The sequence below is a fragment of the Lonchura striata genome, chromosome 21, assembly GCF_050655825.1.
Source record: "Lonchura striata isolate lonStrDom1 chromosome 21, ASM5065582v1, whole genome shotgun sequence".
Lineage (NCBI taxonomy): Eukaryota > Metazoa > Chordata > Aves > Passeriformes > Estrildidae > Lonchura > Lonchura striata.
In genome coordinates, this window is record NC_140723.1 from 1,073,654 (window position 1) to 1,087,973 (window position 14,320).

The window sequence follows — 14,320 nt, forward strand, 5'->3', positions numbered from 1 at the left end:
CAAGCCGTGTATTTACCCTCCTCTGAAGTCATTCAGCCTTAATGCAAGTGATTACCACAACAGAGGGCTGAGTAATGTAGAGCAGTCATCCCATCACACCATTAAAAACCAGAACTTTAAAAAAATGACCATACAATGTGGGATAACTCCCTCCTATAATGCAGGATAACTCCCCTGTTAGGGGAGAACAGGCCCACGGGACCTGCAGAAGCTGCTGCTAAAACAAGAACAATTATCTGGGGAACCTGAAGTCATTTGGAGCCACGAAAACATCTGCATTATGAGGTTGCTTAACAACATTTAAAACAGGGGGAAAAAAAAAGTTGAACAAAAACTTGTTGTTCTGCTCAGCAATTTATTTTGAATAGATAGACAGACTTTGAGAAGCAACAAGGGTAAACCCTGAAAGCATGCATATGGATTTCCTGACAGGCAAGTCTGTGGCAAAAAAAGAGAAGTCTGTAGTATTGTTACTAAAATAGGTGAAATAAAAACATTCCAAAGTGCTGTAAATTCAGATCTGGGAAATATCAACAAAGAAATCAAAGCATAAACAGAAATTCCTGGCACACAGTAACAGCCAAGCTAATAGTAACAGGAAAGAATCCTTCCATGGAAGAGAGCCACGTGTCCCTCTTGGAACAGCCCTGTTTTATGGGATGCCTGATTACTGAAGCCACCAGTACATCACCCTTTGCTGCCTGTAGGTCACTTATTTTAAGACAAAAATGACTTCTGCATGATACTGACCACATTCATTTGTGTGTGTTTATAGAACCAGCCCATTGCTGCTTTGCAAGTGGAACTCATCTCCAACTCTCAACTGATTCCAGTTTCCATTCTAAATTTTATTTTGGTGCCTCCATCTCTGGAACATGTCTACAAATATCGACCAAACTGTCCCTCCCCGCATGTTTTTAGCTGAGCTTTTCTCCATTGGATGTTTCATTTTTAAATGGCTGAACACTCAGCTGTCCCCTCACAATCCTTTCATCCTCCAGAAACCTTCAAACTATAGTTATTTAAATCGCCCAAAAGAGAACTAGATCAGGTTATTTTTGGAAAACCCCTTCAAGCAGGAAAGGCAAAACCTCTGGTCTTCAGCCACATGAGCTGTTTTATTTAACTCCAGACACAGTTGTGCATCTGAGCTTCTCAGAAGGGAAGAGTAACTGCAGGGTGGGCTCCCACCACGAGCTGCCTGACCAGACATTCCCAGGGAAACGTGCCTATAATTAAAGCAATTTCTCTCTAAAGAAAGCAACATCCTGAGATTTAGAGACCATGTGTAAGACTAACTAAAGCTGTGCCACTTAAGTGCTCCATAAAATTCCCTACCAGCGGAAACAAAGAAATCCTGCTCCAGTCAAAGGGCGGAGGATGGTACAAGGTTATCAGGATGAGCAAGAGATATTAAGAGGACATTTTTTCTTGTCCACCGTTTTAAAACACTTTATGCATAAGCATGAAGACAGATGATATTTCTGTCTGGAGAAGCTGCCTTTAATTTCAGCCATTGGTCTCATTTTCTCCAAGGAGCGGCTTATTTTGGTTAATGACAGAGCAGACGTCAGAGTTCCCTTCCCTGCGAGCTGCTGTAATCAGGAGATTAAGTGTGCTTATTCATGTGTGAAATGCAGGCCTGAGCCCTGTCTCACATTAGAGCCTGGCTGCAGCCTATTCCTCATCAGCTCAGAATGCTTAACAACTGAGATGGATTCAATTACACCTGGCTTCCTTTATTGCACGCACAGAAAACACTAATAAATACCCAGTATTTAAAGTGGTAAAACCTCGCTGCTGCAAGGATGACCTCTGATCTTTAATCTCCGGCTGCACGGGCAGGTTCTGCCACGAGGCAGCAGGAAAATGATTTGAAAAGCAAACAGACACAATCCTGTGCAAGGAAGAATAAGCACAAAGTTGTCAGACAAAGGTGCACTGCTTAAAAATAAGTTGGTCAGCAGCAGTCCGGCACAAGAGCTCGTTATCCCTCGGGTTCCTGCCCAAGGGCTCCAAACACGTGTCAAAAGGTATTTGCAAAGAGGGTCTGTGTTTCAAGGGATCATATGAGCTCTTGCATGACCTTAAGTGAGAGAAACCAAAGCTGTCAATGTCAGCCTTTGACTTCCAACATATTTTCGCCCCAGAACTGCGTCTCAGAGTCTCTCACACATCCCACTGCCCGAGGTGAACTTCCCAAAGAAGCCCCACGCTGCCCAGTCCCAGATTCCACAAACACCAATTTCCCAGTGCCCCAGAGCCATCCAATGGCTCCTCCCTGCGCAGACTTTCACTGGCTTTTCCCCTTGTCAGGTTTGCTTTTCTGGGAGTCAGAAAGGTTCCCTCTAAAAAAAAAAGAACATGGTTTCAAAGACAACTGACAAACTCACCTTCTTTGCAGCCACATCACTGCTCCTGGGCTACAACCAAGTTCCCGAGTTGATTTTAAGCACTATTTTTTTAAAAAGGACCAGCTCTCACTCACTGGGGGTTTCAACTCAATAAAATTATGTTCAAACAGCAAACATCTACAGCAGTGACCCCATCAGTGCCCAGCTACCCCCTGCTAACGAGCCCACCTCAAAGGGGCTCCACCACTGGCCCCATCTTCCATGAGAAGAAGAAAAAAATATATTAAGAAATGCTCCAAGTGATTAATCTGCTTCTAATCTACACCAAGAGGAAATACTTTAACACTGCATGAAATAACTTCTGGCTGTGGTCACGCTTCAGACATTAATATCATTTCTCCTGGCAGGGCTCTCAGCAGAGGCTCTGAACTCCAGCGGGGCTCGGGCAGGCTCTGCTGTGGCAGCACGAGCTGGATCCCTGTGTTTGGGTCTGATCTTGTAAGTGCTGAGAACAAGCTGCAGAGGAAGGCCTTAAGCCATTAAGCACAGAATAACCAATGCAAATAACCACTCAGCTACACATGAAATGTGGTGGCCTCGCTCACGCTGTGGTACCACCACACCTCATCGCTTGCCAGCAGCAAAGCCAGGACATGGCAAAGGTCCTGTGGCAGCAGTTGGGGTTTGTGGCCTTGTACACACAAAATAAAATTGGAAAAAAAAGGGAAAACCTTCCCAGCTTTCCTAATGACATGCTAATACTCCATCACATGCAAATGTCTCATACTGAAAACACCCTCCAAATGGAAGCTATTTTCCTGAAATGAAGCAATATGAAACTCCTGACTCTGTTTTCAAGGTGAAGCTTTAAGGTTAGACACCACTAACAGCTCTGAAACAACATTAAATGTTTAATAAAGCAACCTGCAGTCTATAGTGGAGGAGACACCAGGCTGAGCAGAGCACCATAAACTGTTCAGAGCAGTGTTTGATCCATCTCTGACCACTGAAAGTCTTTCAAGACCTTCTTTATTCCACAATAACAAACTGGGGTTACCATATCTCCTTGTTCTTTCAAATAAAAACCTGTGATCCCTCAGCAACCAAAGACAGCCAAACAAATTACATGATTTATTAGGGATCTGATGCACTGAAGTTTTCCTTGTAAAAGCTCAGCTTTGAAGACTCTTGACTGTGAAGTTTCCATCATTTACTGCACGTGAGCAGAGAGCAGCTGAACAAGCAGCAGTGAGAAGGATGTCCTGTCAGGCAGTGTTTTCTGAAACACTAACCTAATCAGGAGCTGACTTAAGAGCTGCTTTCAAAATACTACACAGGAAAATTCACTAGGTGCCAGTTGCCCAAGCAACTGGGACCTAATTAAATCCAGCCAGCACTTGAGGGATTAGGCAGTTTTCTCCTGCCGTCCTCCAGCCTCTCCCCTGAGATAACACACACAGCTATGCTCAGATTTATTACTTGCTGACTGCTTCTCACATATGCTGATCTGGCCTTTGAATCAGAATGAACTTGGCTAGAAGTGACATTTCAAAACTGTTTTCAAAGTTATGTACTATTCTTTATTCAAACCGTGAAATAAGAAGCAATGTAGAGCATTTTGGTATCGAATGGTATTGATAAGACCAAGAAAAAAGAAACTTTTAGAAGGGTGTTTCTCAAGCTCTCAGCCCAATGGCCAAGTGTGAAACTTTTCATTATTTTCCACTAGTGCTGTGTGTATTATTTCTTTGTCCATGGCTTCCCAGACAGAGATGACTCCACACTTGCTGCTCAGAGTTTTCAAAAAAAAAAACTCCCTTAACAGTTTTTTTGGAGAGGGGACAAAAAAGAAAACCACCACCAAACCAAAACCTCCAGAAAACAACACATCAAAGCAAAAACCCCAAACAAAGCAAAAACCACAGCAAGAGTTCTAAGAAAAAATCCCTATATAAATCTAGACATAAAAATCCCCTAACATAACCACTATCTTCCTCACACATGATGCTTCAAAACAAAAATACATTGAAGTTGTCACGAGCACCGTTTAGGCCGGAAGAGGCAGGAAAATTTTAACCCTCTCCTAAAGATAACCACGAGGAGGTTTTTATTATTTATTTTTCATCTCTCCAGGGCTGAAGCACTCCTTTATGTGCCCGAGAAGAACAGGTAGAACACTTCAAACATCCATGGAAGGGCACTCCAGTGAGAACCACAGCAGCTCTACATCCATCCCAGGGAGGGTTCCACAGAGCAGGAAAAGCACTCCGAATTTTATTAACCTGACACACAGTGCTCCTAATTCAGCTCTCCCCGCTTGAACTGAGATGTGCCCTGAGCAGAGATTTCCCTGGCAGGAACTCTGTCACGCTCCTGAAACCCTAAACCACGGCGGAGTCCCCCAAAAGTGAGCAGAACAAGAGGAATATTCACCTTTGGCACCTCGGATGCCACAGCAAGCCCTGGGAAGGGAAGAGCCCGGCCAAAAGTGTGGATTCAATCAAGTTTTGTGCCAAACCAGAACTTTACACAGCAGCGTTTGCTAAAAAAGCCAAAGTCTAAAGTTCAGCGTGTACACGTTTAGTTGCATTCCCGTTCATATTGCTGACTCCAGGCTCCAAAAATCCACAGCAACTGCTTTTACCAACTCATGGAGGTTGTACATCTTCCTAGGGCAAACACAGGCAGCAGAGGACAAACCTGGCACGGCACACGAGCTCCCAACCCTCCTAAATTCCAGTGAAACTACCAACCCCAAGGTAAATCAGGCCTGCTTTGATTTAAAACCACAACTATATTTATTCTGCACATTATTGTAGTCACAAATTCAGTAATTCAAACCACAGATCTCTTTTTTTCTTGCACTGAAGACTAAAACTTATTAATTTTTTTATCTTAAAAACTTCACGGAGCATTTGGCCACGTGCTACCCGAGTTACAAACTGAGCATCGTGACTGGTTTGCTCCCAAACATCACCTTTGCTATGTCAGGGCAGCACAGAAAAGCAAGAGATGGAGCTGTAAAAGCCCTGCACGCCTCCATCCCTTCACTGGAGCTGCACTCCCCCTGTTCCAGGGCAAAGGGAACAGACCCAAGGTGAAACCCTGTCAGGATCTGAAAATCCTCCCGAAACCCCAGCACAAACAGATGGCATCATTTGGGTTTTAAATGCTGCTTAGCATTTCCAGCTGCAAGTGGCAAATACCGAACATGCTCTGAATGTGCAAACGATGAGATCAACACAAAGGGGACAATGCAATTCCTGGGAAAGACAGGCACCAGAACGTGCAAACAGCCTGCACCCCATTTTCCTACACCACTCATAATTGCTTTATTGCACTGGGAAAGGGCAACTGCTTTCCCAACAATCTGATAACCTTGGGCTGCTCTTAACTCTTTAATACCAGTTTTAACTACAAGCCCGGGCTGGGGCTCCAATTTTAAGCCGGTTACAGCAGTCTGATATTAAACACACAGGGAAAATGAGTTCTGTCTCACATACTCTCACACATCAGCACACAAGACACCAAAGAACATTCAATTATTAAGCAGGAACTGCCATATATATATATATAAAAATCCATTCCCAGCTCTAATCTCGAAGGAATAGCTTTATTACCAGGAAATGGAAATCTGATTTTTGGCTTCTTTGTTAGATTTCAATAGGAAAAGGAGCAAATACAGTGTGTTTTGACTGCTTGGAAGAATAAATTCTGCAGGGATCTGTTACTATGTCAAACCAAGGGAAAAAAAATCCCCAACCTTAAGTGCTTGAGTTGTATTGACTCATATGATGGCTCAGTCATTTCCACGCTGATCTCACTGCTCACTGGGGCACTGTGCTCATCAGGCACTGAGCAAAGCCAGGAAACTTCTCAACAGCAAAAACCACAGTGAGCTGAGTTCCCAGGTTCAATTTGTGCCTGGCTTAAAAAATCTGCTGTGGGCAGGAACAGAAATGCAGAGAACTTCCCACAGCAAGGGTAGCACTGCAGATGCTGCTGGAACACTTACTGCCTATTAGCAAAATTTCAGTTTTATTTCAAAAAAACAAGTAATTTTGATCTCTACAAATAAGCAGATTCACAAAGGAAACACTGCCAAAACCAGGACATTTTTTTCTTGCTAGTCTCAAGAAAATTCAAATCAGCACTTAAGACAAAATATATTTCATGTACAAAATTGGTGTTACAGAAGCAGCAATTATCTACACCAAAATTGGCTGCTTTCAGTAAAAGGTTTACCTAATCAGAGCTTTTTACTGTCAGCTCATTTTTTTTAAGAAGGGAAAAATAAGGAATGAAAAACCTGTAAGTATCAAAACTTCTAGATCCCAGTACTAACACACTCCAGATTTGTTATTTCACACTGTATTGTCATCTTACGAAAATGAAAGTGATATCCATTCACAGAAGATTAATTAAACCAAGTTTCCTCACAAAATTTGCCATTCCTTCCCAAGAGCACGGCTACATCATTAATGCTGAATTTACAGCCTCCACTTCTTCTGTACTTCTGCTAACATTAGAAAATGCCTGAATTCCAAACACACCAATTACACAAAAAAAACATTGTGAGAAAATCTACACATCACAATCAAATACTATCTATCCACTAGTAAAACATTTATCCAATTACCAAGCCCTTTCCTTGGATAAACTTGACACAAATGTTTCCTAGGGAAGGCCAGCTTGTTTTAATCATTTACATTTTCCAACCCTATTTGTTCTCACTTCGTATCCAAAGGTCAGAACTCAAACCACTACTCCAGGCAAACTTTGGAATAAATACAATTTTTGTCCACTCTTTTGGAAGGAGGTTTGCTTCTGCTAAGAAAGCTGAAGTATGTTAAACCAGATTTCCCTCTGATTCATTTCAAGATTCCTGACATTATTTTCCATGCAGTTGTTCTGACAGCTTGTATTTTATGGGTCCTCTTTATTTATCTGGGAGTGTTACATCATTAAAGGTTTTTCCAGTCTTTAGTAACAGAGAAATTTGTCCTGTGCTCTGAAATACTGGAGAACCAGCCAAACAAGGAGCAAGGCTAGGCAAGGTCCAGTGGACACAAGTTTGGATTATCCAGCTCTGCTGACACAGCCCTGTTTCCCCAGTGCCCTCCTGACAGGCTTTTACACAATTTATAAAGATTTGCACATTAATCTGCCTGCCAGGGGCTGCTGCTTACTCCAGGTAAGGCCTCCCCACTGCACTGAAGGTTTCCATCCCCTCCCAGCAGAGCATCAGGGTGTCTGCTGGTCAGGATTTAGAAACCATTTCTCATTTTATTTACCTTTAAAACACAAACAGAACTACTCCGTGTCATGTGTCATTTACGGAGCCTGGCACTTTAAATACACAAGGTTCAAGTGAAAACAAAAGTTACTTTAGAGCAGGAATGGGTATCTTGGCCAAAACATTACAACTCGGAGAAGCTGACAAAAGTGATGTGCAGCTTTCTGCCCCTGTCCCAGGCTTGGCACTGCCTGCAGCACCACAGGCTGCAGAATTCCTGCTGCCAGCACCCAAAAAATGCAGCTGGCTGCTCCTGTCCCACCACCCCTGACTCTCAGCACTGTCCCCCAGCACTCACAGCCCTGAGAGCAGCTCTCAGCTCAGCACAACTGGGATTTCTTTACCCAACTGGGATTTATTTAACCCAGCAGCCTGCCTGGGACCAGCAGCAGCTCAAACCCCAGCTCCAGGCAGGGTTTGTCAGTGGCCACTGGCCAGAGTGACACAGCCACCAGCTGGGGACTCCAGCAGCCCCAGGCAGCACCTTCTAACCGAGCTAAAATAATATTTATTCCAAAGTTTGCCTGGAGTTTGAGTTCTCACCTTTGGATGTGAAACCCAACCCTGTGTCAGAGCCCAGCCTAATGCGCCAAAGGCACAGCCTTCATTTGAAAATCACTTGGCCAGAGCAGCACTGCACAACCTCAACATCCTGCACCTATTTCTGCACCCTGCCTTCACAGCTGCTTTTTTTACCAGTCACTGGCTCTCAGAAATATCCTGTTAGCCACATGTATCAACAAGTGACAAAACTGCTGCTCTGCACTGTTTTAAAACTAAACAGTGTGTGCCTTCTAATCCAACATACACCATATCAGCAGAACCCCCCAGCATCTCCTGGAGAAGTCCCAGAACAATTAGCAATTAACAATTAACATGTGCACACTGACCTAACCCTCAGAGCCAGCTCCATAAAGCTGTAGAGCCATTAAAGAATTAAACAGTAAGAAATGTAGAGGTTACTTCTGCCTACTCTGAAGCAGAACAATAGGCAGCATAAACCCCCTCCAGCCCAAAGACAAGGAGGTTTAGGATTAGGTCAGTGATAAACAGCTTATTTCCTTCCCCACACACAAAAACCAAACCCAGCTCTCAGGCAGGGAGCTGCTAACCACACGTCAGGAGACAAAGCCCCATCTTTGTCACCTTTACACAAACAAAAGTAAGAAAAAGAGGGTTTGAGAGGCACATCAAGGGATTCTCTGCAACCTGTAGTAAAATGGCAAAGACGGGTGATGCGTTCTGACAGAACAGCTGTACACATCATTATGTTAATTAAAATTAAAGTCTCATCTACTTAGCATACAAGCAATTCACTGAACCTTAGTGACAAAAGGAAGGAACCATTTCCTCAAAGGGACATAATCACACACAACTGGAACAAGCTGTCTGCTCCCACTGAAGGCCACAGCAGAAAGGAGATAGAAAAGTATTCAAGAAGCAGTCCTGGCTATTTTAAGCAAAACAAAGCACTATCAACTCTAAAACACACACAAAGGAAGTGGTCGGATAGATTACGTCAGCCCTCGCCTCAATTCATAAATCCTAACCACAAAACAAGAGAAATTCTGAACTGCCTCTCTCTGGAATCCTGTTTAAAGCCAATACACGCAGTTTGGGTCTTAAAATACGCTCTCGAACAACACTCGCTGATGCATCAATTTCAAACAGCAACCGGGGGGTGAAAAAAAACCTCTGCAATCCAAGTGAATTCTATCGTGCTGCCAGATCAAATAACATTTCGAGAAGTGCCTGCCAAGCACCCAGCCTGCCAGAGCACAATGAGCACTCAAGTGCTGGGGACTGAAAACCACCTTTCACCGGTCCCGGAGATCTTTATAAAATACTTTAAACACCACCAAATTACAGGCTTGGAAAAACAAATAGAAGCTTTTAAATGCTGCTCCTGCACCATGCTCAGCTTGCTGTCAGGCGTCTCGAAGGTCTGTCTGCTGATAGGCACCGGGCACAAGGATGCGAGAACAAAAAGTGAGAAAAACGCGGAGTCGCTCTCACGTCTGGAACTAATTGCGTGCAGATTAATGGCTTTACATGGGAATAGCGCTGTCTGTGGGGCTTGAAACCCGGCTGGTCTCAACCGGCTTCCCAGAAGAACCAGACCTGTGGAGCATCTGAAAGGACACCTCACCGGCCTTCCATCCCCCGCTTTCCTCTACTTGATGCCCAACATTACCGTGAAGTTTAAAACAACAAAGAAAGGAATTAAGTGGCCTCGTCAAGCGCCATTTCCACTCCCCGACAATTAAAGCAGCCCCAGATGGCTGCAGGGACCATGGAGCCACACAATGCCCCACGCAGGGCAAAGCCACATGGACTCAGACCAGCTTAAAACCAATTGCAAAACAAAGCAGAGCTGGTTTCCTCCTCAGGAAACAAAGTGGCCGAGCAGGTCTCCTGTCACTATCTTAAAACACCATTTAAACGTCGTTTAAAGAGTTACACCACACACTGTCCCAATTAGTGCTTCAAAGGCATTCCATTGTACCAAGCGGAATGAAAAAGTACTTTCTTTCAGGAAAAAGAAAATGCAATCCTTATCTCCTCATCTCATTTGCTTTTAAAAAACAGAATTAAACACAGCAGTCAGGTTACCCGAACTGTTTATATTTAGAACAGGGAGGTAAAGCATTTGCTATGGAAAAAAAAAAAAAATTAAAAAAAAGGAAAAGAAGAAAGGAAAGGAGAAAAAAAAAAAAAAAAAAAAAAAAAAAAAAAAAAAGCAAGCCTGTAGCCTTTAGAGGGTTCTGAACTTCCCAGGCCAAAAACAACCTACCCACGCCTCACCTACCAAGTGGATCCAACTTTTTCTGGGGAAAAAAACAACAACAACAACAAAAAAAAACAAGACCAAAAAATTGGAGCAACCCAAAGCGGAAAAGAGAACTAAGCCAAGCCTTTCCTCCATCCAGGCAGTTATCTTTAGCCAGGTAAGAATTAACCAACTTGCAGAGCAGCCTGAATTCTCCTGCTGGGAGCACAACTTGTAAAGCACCGAATCACGCAACGCATGGGCTCCGGGGGCACGGGGGGCACTCACAGCCAGGCACGGGGGACACGGGGGACACTCACCGGGGTGTAAGGGGGGCACGGAGGAGCCGAGGGGCACTCACCGTGGCTCCGGGGGACACGGGGACAATCACAGCAGGGCACGGGGGACCCGGGGGGCACTCACCACGGGTACGGGGGACACTCACAGCAAGGCACGGAGGACACGGGGGACCCGGGGGACACTCACCGGGGTGTAAGGGGGGCACGGAGGAGCCGGGGGACACTCACCACGGGTACGGGGGACACGGGGAGCACGGGGGACACTCACCGCGGGACACGGGGGACACGGGGGACCCGGGGAGCACTCACCGCCGGGCACGGGGGACACTCACCGCGGCTCCGGCTGCGGGCGAGCCCCGAGCCCGAGCCCTGCCCCGCCGCCGGCGGCAGCAGGAGGAGCAGCAGCAGGAGGAGGAGGAGGAGGAGGAGGGCTCCGCGAAGGGCAGGCACGGAGGAAGCAGCTGCGGAACAAAAGGAGGCCCCTCCGCCGCCGAGCAGCTGCGGCCGGAGCGGAGCGGAGCGTCCCGGGCCCGCCGCCCCCGCGCCCCGGCAGCGGCCCCGCTCCGCTCCGCCGCGGGCTCGGCTCCGGCGCTGCCGGCCCCGCTCCGCCTCCCGCCGGAACCGGGAGCCCCGTGATTGATGGCGGCGCTGGAACGGGCGCTCAGCGGCAGATCGCGGCGGCGAGCATCCCCCGGCACGGGGCAGCCCCGGCACGGGGCAGCCCAGCCCGGCCAGGCCACGCTCCGAGACGCTCTGCACGGGCATTTGGCTGCGCTGCCGTTAATTAGTGAGCCATTTTGTTCAAAACCTTTCCTACGACGCCTTCCTCCCCCCCATTAGGAGCAGAAATTCATCGGCTTTTAATTGGAATTTTTATAAAGGATGAATATTTATCTGACTGTGCATCTCCACGCAAACCTGTAACTCACAGCCCAGTGTCTCCTGTTGTTCCTCAACACCACAACCGTGACCTTTCAGTTGTCAGTACCGCCTTAATTTTAGAGCAGAGCTCTGCTATTTCCCTTGCAGAATAACATGCAAAACAAGTCATCTATGTAATCCATTACCTTGGGGCAACATACCCTTTATTCCTGCCAAGCAAATCCATTTCCTAGCCGTACAGTAATATTTTACCTATAAAATAAATATGGAAGTACGCCACCGTCGAGCTAGTTTTACAAAGCCAAGTTTTTTTTAAAAAAACAGGAAAAAATGATAATCATTAAGGTTCACAGACCCGGTTAATTAGAGCAACACCCTCAAGTACTGCCTGCCAACTTCATCTTTCCAGAGGATGCTAATTATTTGTAGTGGTACATCTTGCCGCTATTTATCCATGCCCATCTCTACCATTTTCATACTAGAGCCCAGGAGTCCTTCAGCAGACAAAGATCTAAGTTTGAAATTTATTCCGTACTTTCTAGAAATAGCTCCCTAAAAGCTGATTAATTCCAACGTGCCCTCGCCACGTCGCAGGGCTGCTGTGATCAATACAAATTGAGGGCGGTGCAGCACGAGCTGCACTCCTGCAATATTCATGGTACAACAGCTCCTGAACTGGAGCCTGCCTTGGTGCAAAACACGCTTTGTAACCAAGGAGCCGTGTGATAGCCCCAAACCTGCCAGAGCTGAAACTCCATCCTCCAGTCAGCACAAAGCCACCACATGCGTTCATCCTCACTCCTCAATTTCCTCATCCAATGTGGCCCAACACCTGGCAGATCGTGGAAAGGAACTCGCTGCTCTGGAGTGGATTTAAATCAGCGTTCACTCCTAATGACTTCCAAAAGAGCTCTCCGGCAGGAAGTTAATTCAGGCCAGGTTTCATCAGTTGAAAAATACCCTGTTTGATGGTTGTTGTTCAAAAATACCTTTTCCCTCTAGGGCAGGTGATTCAGCCAGCTTGAATCACAAATCCCTAAAGTTAGCATATATTGGGAAAATGCACTCAGATAATAATAATAATTTTAAAATGCGTGGATTTCTTTGTATCCCGTTAGGATGAAAGTTGTCCAAACAGTGCAGAGCACAGCATCTGGCAGTCTGAGCACAGCAACAGAACTGGAGACTATTCTTGAATCTCAGACACTGTCTTGCAAATCCAACACAAACCAACTTCCAAATTCAGCAGTGTGCGAGATGGCAGAGAAATCATCTCAAGTCCCATCTGTTTGCATACAGCATTCTGGAGATCCTTGAATGAGCAGAACAGCCACAGCACTCAATCACCGACATCAGAGACAACTCAACTTTCACTAATTGGCTTTCCTAGGAGATATGGAGATCTGCCCCCATTTCAGAGACTAAAATAAAAAACATGCACAGAGTACAGCCTCAAGCTCCATTTTGCAATAGGGACTTTTAATCTTTTGAAAATGGACTATAAAAGATCTTTTCCTGGCCATGAAATACACCTTTGCTAGCCACAGCATTATAAACTTACAACAGCATTTATTTCTGTATCCCTTCTGAAAGCTGGATATCTGAAAATGGGGGGGAAAATGTGAGTTATACATTCACAATGCCCATCAAAACCAGGCAAAATCTATGTCCACACGGATCAGGAAAATAGTCTGGAAAGAGCAGACCTTGAGTGGAGATTCCCTGGATGGACAGGGCTGCAGCCACTGCCCAGAGACCTCTCGCTGCACTCTGTGGTGTTTGGTCCAGCGTGCATCAGTCCTCTGGTGTTGCACAATGAAACACAGCTCGACTCCACCGCCTGCAAAATCCATCCCAGCTTTCTTGGCAGGCTCCATTTATCAAAACAAGCCTGTCATGTCGAGTACCATTAACAGATAATGAACTGAGACAAGGGATGCAGTTACAAGCAAAGCACTCCGCATGCTACAGGCCTGAGCACACAGCCAAGGGAGCTGATATTTACTATAAACATCATAATTAAATAGAACACCTAGCTGAAGAAACATTAAGGTCCTGACAATAAACAACAGAAACTGGAAATCTGAAGAAATAAGGCTTTGACTTGCTGTCAGTAATTCCCGACACTGCTCAAAGGCGTGTGCACATCCAGCCCTGCACACCTTCTCACAGCTAAAATCTGGGAAGCACCTGCAAGCTCACAGCTTTGGCTTTCAGCGCTTCCCCGAATCCTGTAACACTTTGTATCCTGTACCCACGCACTTCAGCTCATGAAAGATTGAGCACTGAGAAGTGACAGACAGTGTATCTTCAAAGGGCTGGAAAATGTGCTGCTTTCGAGACACGCGACTCATAACAAACGCGAATAATTCATAACTTCGCACCAGTCCGACCCTATTGGAAGAATATTAAACACAGACACACAAATTGGAGGAATATTAAATAAAGATGTAAGCCCTCCAAGACACAAGACCTATCAATCAGCAGCACTCCCCACTTCTGACAGAATGAGCCATCATCGAGCACACATAAACATTCCACCCGCTGGAAAAACCGCTCCAAAGGAGCAATTCCGGCTCTCCCAGGTACCCAACCACTTGGAACACAAACTAGCCGTAAACAGGCTTAATGAGATTATACAGATTAAACGGGCACATTAAGTTGCCTTTTTGCAGAGGCACCACAAACCCTTGGGAGCAGCTCCCTCTGGCTCGGGGCT

The 14,320-nt window shown here is 45.6% G+C and overlaps 1 protein-coding gene across 7 annotated transcripts in view; it reads right to left on the reverse strand.

Moving 5' to 3' along the window:
- RERE (arginine-glutamic acid dipeptide repeats) overlaps positions 1–14,320 on the reverse strand; it is a 170,411-nt gene that overhangs the window by 121,431 nt on the left and 34,660 nt on the right. The window contains exon 1 of one of the 7 annotated variants that reach the window (XM_021537771.3): positions 11,052–11,215. The exons of 4 other annotated variants lie outside the window; for them this stretch is intronic. The gene's annotated coding sequence lies outside the window, so the exon portion shown is untranslated. Of the gene's footprint in view, positions 1–10,987; positions 11,216–14,320 lie in introns of those variants that run through there. 2 more of the 7 variants (XM_085558651.1, XM_085558652.1) reach the window with 2 other exon arrangements.